The sequence below is a fragment of the Varroa jacobsoni genome, unplaced genomic scaffold (genome assembly GCF_002532875.2).
Source record: "Varroa jacobsoni isolate VJ856 unplaced genomic scaffold, vjacob_1.0 scaffold_1003, whole genome shotgun sequence".
NCBI classification, from domain to species: Eukaryota; Metazoa; Arthropoda; class Arachnida; order Mesostigmata; family Varroidae; genus Varroa; species Varroa jacobsoni.
Genome location: NW_019213905.1, coordinates 99106 through 106053, shown reverse-complemented (window position 1 = coordinate 106053; position 6948 = coordinate 99106). Strand labels below are relative to the sequence as shown.

The window sequence follows — 6948 nt, the reverse complement described above, 5'->3', positions numbered from 1 at the left end:
TGAAACTTAAACGGCCAACTAAAACAATTTATTTTTATTCGAGAGAACTACAAAGACATTCTATAAAAGAGAACTTTGTTGACCCGTAGTTGATTTAATAAATATATTTTTCTAGAAGTAACAGTGCTGTTGATGCTATCCGGGTGTTTGGATGGTATGCTTGACGTAACCGCTAAATCACAGTGCTTTATATTGTGATTCTGTTTAAGTTTTGGACTACGACAACGACCAAGGTACGTTGGCACTCTTCACAGTATAAATCGTTTTAGATGGCGTTATTATTTCGGGCATAAACTCCGAGACAGCCGCAAGACAGAGTGATGCAGACAGCGATTCCAACAATCAAAAGAAAGGCATCGAAAGTTTCAGAGCTTTCGGCTTTTACCCCCGTAACGAACGAGAGTAAAGAGACCACAACAGGTGACAGGGATAACACTGTCGAAGAAAAAGCCATCTGAAACGCGAGAAATTTTCATTGTTGATTATCGTTTCGCTCAAAGAGCACGAGAACTGCATAAAATATATAGGCTCTACCAGAAAATATAAAAAAAAATAAAAAAGTACTATCTGTATAAATACTAATATGAATTACAAGCAAAGGTAAATGCGAAAGTAACCTAGGTATAGAATAATTATTACTTAGAGATCTCACTAAAATTGATCGATTTATTTATATCGCTATCGTATATCTTTCTATCCGTTTAGGATCCGCGCTTTTATTTAATATCAGAACTTAATACTGTTAGGGACACTGTTAAGGCATAGCGCTGAACAGTGGACTAAGTAATCGTAGATTTTGAAGATAAGAAATGCTATCTGATTTATCGGAATATTTATTTTTTCTTTTCACCATAGGGAAACAATCTATGATAACAGCCTAGATATTAACTTAAATACTGCTTGGCCGATTATGATACTTATAAGAGGCATACGAAGTAGAATTTTGCGATTACATTATTCATGTTTACTGACACGTCACACATGCAGGTACATAAGTTGCGCAGGACTTACGGTGCAAAATGTTGCACAGTACATATTACGGGATCACCGACTTAACCAAAGTAACCACACTTTAATAATGCTTATGCTGACACAACCGTAGCTTCAGTTTCCTGTATTATTAAGAAGTTGTGAATGGAAATCAATATTTCTTAGAAATAAAAAAAAATACGCTTTCTGCTAAAGCATAGCTTGTCAGTCTTTAAAAAATACTACGCACCTTCTGTTTGAGTAAATATTAATAACGAAAATAGTATGTTGCACGGCAAAAGCTTAATTTTTTTAATCTCTAGTGGCCCATAGATTCCGATTGCTTCGAAGTAGCCCTTTTTGAAAATTAGGGTGACAAATTATTTTCTATAAAAACATCAAACGCTCACCGTTCACGCAGGCTTCGGTAACCAATCAGATGATGGTAAAATCGTAGAGAACTCTCAAACATTAATTCAAGCAGACGATGGACAGAAACGTTATGGCAGACGATACACTCAATCGTTGTGATACCGCGCGGCCAAAAAGATTCGTAACATTTACTCACCCTTAAAACGCAGTTTTATTCACAGCACTCATTTACAGATTATCAAGATGTGACGCAATCTTCTGGAACCCTTATATAAAAGCCGATTATAGTTATCGTGGAGTAGCAACAAAAATGTAGAGTAGTCGAAAGTACGTACATTCTGTATCGGAGACTAATATTTATCACTATATCAATAATATAAAAACTGTATATTAAATAATATGCATAACATAAATTCTACAAACAAAACATGGCCATGTTTTATTTAAATTTAAATTTTTTAAATAAAATTAATGTGTTAATATGTTCCGTCAACTAACTATAATTATGATTATATTAATTATTATTCATTATTAATGATACGTTCCGGATTACAAAAGAAAACCACGTGGATATATTCTATAATCAAAACGTGGTGTATACGAACGACTCTAAGCCCTAAAATTTCTTTCAACGCAAATACAGTATTTCGTCAACTTCTTAATTTTTTTCTAAGGAGATTTGCTGGTGCGACTGTTGTAATCCATAATAATGGTGTGAGATGATTGATGCACCAAGTTGCACGGTCGTTGCACAACATTTTAAGAAGCTTTTATAGAAGTAAAACACCAAAAGAGTATCCATTACTAATTTAATTATTATACTCTATTTAGAACAAAACTACAAATTTGTACTGAGAATCACTGCCCCGAAAAGGACAAAAAGTATACTTTCATTAACCTGTGCTAATGAAATACATTTATTGGTTAGTACTTCACATGCTATTCAACATTTCAGTTTTGTAGAATAATTAATATTATGATTATAAATGTCGTGGGCGATTTCGTGAAACTACTCAATCAACTACCTAAAAACAATGGTCTTGTAGTGGGTTGTACCCTGTACATGGTATAATTCATAACGATTTTCTATATTGTTTATACTTATTCATAATTGCATTATTTAGAAGTGCTTTGTATGTGAAAATTAGCACTCTGTTGGTTCAGTTTATTTTTATAATCTTAGTTGACATGGAACTCAATTCGTCTCTTCGAGGCACTCAGCGTGCCATAAACAAGCGTCCACTACGCAGAGCTTTCTGTTTCAGAATCCAGTTCTAGACATGGTGTGCAGGCCATTATTTCAATGTTTAGACGCAGAACCTTTTCTACTGAATATAATACAGCATTGAGTATTCCTTTAACGTTATTATGGTTATCCTTTCCGAAAGCGAATGATTGTCGCGACTAAGCGTTGTGCGCTGAGCGGTAAAGAAGTGTAGCACAACCGCAGATTGCCAAGCTTTCGACCTATAGCTTACCAGATGTGGTTATCACAAGCTGTTGTCACAAATGTTTATCGCCTTTGCAGTTTTAAACCTGAAAATTAGTTTTTTGTAGGACGTTCCCTCGTCAAAGCAAGTCCACCTATCTAAGCACATACCATATATGTCTAAATATATTACCCACTTTACCATAAAAACGCTCTACAATAATCTCAGTACTCATCGCTAGTGGATACAATGCAAGCTGATTTTTATGTCATTCGAGTTCTATCGATCTATTTCAATGAAGAATATACTCAGCTTTCCTTTGATTTGTATAAATAGCGCTCTAACCATAAAATGATAAGAACAGGTGAGTGGATGCAGAGGGAATACTCGCTATGCCAGTACCGATATTGCTGCTAATAATTCGCAGTTGTATTTGTTGTGAAGATCACATCTGGCAGATGGACTGAAAGAGGGTAAATTTTTACTGATATTTCTTACTGCTTCCGAAAAGGTGAAATATAGTTTTTCACTATTGAACTATTTACTATCATTTTTTTTTTTTGCGGTAGAGACGTGAAATTATTCACAAATATCAGTGACTTCTACGGCTTTTGAGACAAAAATCTTTAATCCATTTGCGGAGATATAGTACATCTTTGGCGCGAGACATCAGCTTTCCGAGCGCTGATCCTCATAGGCACTGAACAGAGATTAAACATTCTAAATTTAATTCATTTATACCACATTATTCTCATATTTAATTAGTCAAAAATAAGTAAATATTATGACAAATTAAAACGTGCCCAACACCTATCCGATCTCTTCCACCCTCGATCATCAATGTAAGCCATTTCCAGTTATGACATTCGATTTTGGTACTCCTTTTATGATATATCTTCGCAAAAAGTACTTTGTTGCTTTACAGAAATCGAGCCATCGAATTATCCAGGGGAGCTGGATTTCTACCTCAATTCTGCCTTAGCTATTCCGAAACTTCAATCACTTTTCTACGGAATACATTCAAATCTATGATCTAAATAGATGAAAATCATATTATGTGATGTAACGGTGCCATCAGCTAAGGTGGTCCCTTGTGTGTATGATAGAAGTAAAATGTAATTTGAATAAAAAGGTATAAGACACGTCGCTCACTTATTCGAGAAACTGTCCATTCCTGCCGCACGTCCCGTTCCGCATATTGGTTGCGGAGTTGCATAAGCAGAGATTGGCGCAACATAGAACTAGTTTGTCTGCCCAAACAAGTCCTATGGTCAGTTGAATAGGATATATGCAATATTTATTTGTTGAGAAGCCGTTCTAATGTTTGTTAGGTTGCGGTCGTCCAGTATCCAGTCTACTTTTTCGCCGTACAAAGCCTATCTGGATAATTGGTTGTAGGACAAACCAGTGTAATAGGTCCAGAGATCGACTCTGCCGCGCTACCCATATTAGCTACGATTTTGTTAGGAATTTTGCATGTTATCCGTTAAAAGATAAATCTGAAGGACGCCACTAACTTTTACTATAGATTGTAGGATTTCCAGTTAAGTCGCTTCCTACTATTCGTCTGTGACTAGATCACTCTCGTTTGCGTCCCAAGCTGAGTTATTCTCTACGTTGTTGGCACTCTGCCCGTGACAAGGTTACGTTGCCTTGACAGAGAATCCGTTATAGAGACGATGTGGCTAATTTGCAGAGCATTTCGAAGCAGTGCGAGCATGACTAAGTTAATTATAACCCAAAATAGCTATGGAAAATTATAAACCGCCACAGGAATTGTCGATATATAGGGCACTACGCGACCTTCTACCTATCGCCCAGTCACTTAAACATTCGTTCCGACATTCCTGTAGGGTATCTCTTTTTTTGAACCTTATAGCGTTCTTATGCTATGCATAGGTGAAGTAAGATCTTAACGTCGCGTTGAGTTGAATAACGTAGCGACAACACAGCACCTGCAGAGATACAGTCCGCACTAATAGTCGTTGCCGTAGGAGCGTTCAATCCTCCCAGCGTTAAGATAACTTGTCCAGCATTTGTTTCGGCCCACTGGCTGACATGCTGTTGCATCAGTCACTCCAATCCCGTAAGTCGTCACCGGAGTGACCGCAGTGCGCAATGTCCTTGTTCTATCTTACCTCCCGTTGCTTTCTATAGTCGTGCTAGTCGAGCCAACAACCGCTGTAACATGGTTCAGATATATTGATTGTTGTAAAAAAAATAGTGCGTCAAATATCTCACAGATTATAGTAATAAACAATGAGATATCTCTTGATCAAGAGGGGCTCCTATTAGCTGAGTCATTTGCGTCAAGCTTTAAAGTTGACACCTCGAGTCACGTTGACTCACGTAATGATCAAACGTGATGCAAATTGCGTGCATACTTAATAAAGTGCATACTTAACATAAATAGTTAAATAGTTGTTCTTTCTTGTCCATTCATTTAAGTTTTTATAATGGTCGTAATGTAATAAATCTATATGTACACGCTTCCACAACAAAAAGTCACTAGACAGACAAAGTAAAACACACTTTCCATTGCCAACGAGTTCACGCTGTTAACTTTCCTCTGGGCCGTTGTCTTCAACTTGCAAAGCTGTAGTCCGTTCCTTAACGCTAGACGTAAGCATAGGTAACAAACCGGTTAAATGATATTCATTTGTATGTATGAAAAACTGCTATCCGAACTCTGCTTTGCTCGTATGTAAGTACGTGTTCCTTTTTGAAACAAGTATCAAGGCGTGGTCGTTTCTTCAACAGACACACTAACACAATCTGGAGTTCCGAAAACAACCTTATATGTGTATCTGTGTGTATATAAACGCAAAATAGATTTATTTTGTTTGCTTATTTGTGTCCTGCGAGGGATAATGGATGTCATGTGCTGCTCTCGGCCCATTACGCCTGGCTTTACTCGATACGCAGAGAAAACAGAACAACGTACAGAATAGACAACGATCGGGAATTACAGAGTTATAAAGATCGATCCGACTCTGTGTTTCAAAATAATCCAACAATATGTGACAAAGATGACATCGAAGTAAACGATTCAGCCTGGGACTGCCTATCGAGTCGATAGACGGCCTGTTGCAGCGAAGGGGTATCCTAACAAGCGTCAGAGTTCATACACGGCTCCGCTTTACATTCATTGGTTGCGCGTAAGAACGTAATGGCGGATCCACATTTCAGCAGTAGTTATGCACAGTTTTGAAGTCTGGTACTTTCGAAGCACGGCTATATAGCTTGAAACGGTGGCTATACATGTAATTTTGACATAAGTCTTCTATTGTCGGTAACAATTAGCGATAAGTCTTTGACTAAATGTTTTTGTGACTAAAAGTTTGAAAATGTAGTAATGCTTTAATTTCAGACCTACCTGCTATACCACGCAAATAATATTTGTCTTGAAAGAACTAAAACCATTCAATGGGACATCCTAGGGCGGTTTACTGGGAATGTTCCTTTAATCATACTCAAATTCAGAAATCCAGTGACAAATCGTTTATATACATGAAAAGGACAAGAATGCTGGATCAGCCCTACTTTTATATGTGTTTGTATATCCCGAGCCTCTCACTTGAAGTAGAATATTCACGTATGGTTTAAGTTTTTTTTTCGTTTACGTTATAATTCACACTTGCCTTATGCCTTTTTACCGAGTTGTAAATATTAACCAACTGATTGCTTCGAAATCGTGACGGATGTCTTCTAACGTATGGATTTGGTCATACCTGCTTCAACAGGAAACGAATACCGCTCACATACTATAGCTCAGATTTTGTGGGTTTAAATTACGATCCTAATTTAATAATTTATTTTTTATTAAATATTTGTTAAATATTAAATTTTTAGTAAATTATGATTTAATAATAACGACCGCAGATTGCAAGATCAAACGAAGTGCCGTGCGAAGATATCCTTGTTTTAAGCAAATTAAATAGCTAGACGAAAACATGGCGTTTATGAATGGCCTTATGTAAACTCCGTAGTCGTCGACAGTTTCTAAGATTCACACCTTCATTTCTCCTATAAATGAATGCCACGTTCCCGAACTCTAACGAAATCAGGTAACTTTGTCAAGACAATGTAACTGGGAACTCATCGTATAATTCGAGCGACGCTATGTCGCGTGAAGCGTTTTGTCGGTCACATAGGAGCACGCCCACAACACCCATCT

General features: G+C 37.0%; 2 long non-coding RNA genes across 2 annotated transcripts; both read right to left on the bottom strand.

Moving 5' to 3' along the window:
• On the bottom strand, positions 1 to 1530 carry LOC147752771 (uncharacterized). The gene is made up of 2 exons (XR_015313160.1): positions 1380 to 1530; positions 1 to 454 (listed from the first exon to the last, which is right to left on the bottom strand). It is a non-coding gene; the product is annotated as an uncharacterized LOC147752771 (long non-coding RNA).
• Positions 1531 to 2479: 949 nt separating this feature from the next.
• On the bottom strand, positions 2480 to 4201 carry LOC111265740 (uncharacterized). The gene is made up of 2 exons (XR_002683631.1): positions 3924 to 4201; positions 2480 to 3234 (listed from the first exon to the last, which is right to left on the bottom strand). It is a non-coding gene; the product is annotated as an uncharacterized LOC111265740 (long non-coding RNA).
• Between the last annotated feature and the right edge of the window lie 2747 nt (positions 4202 to 6948).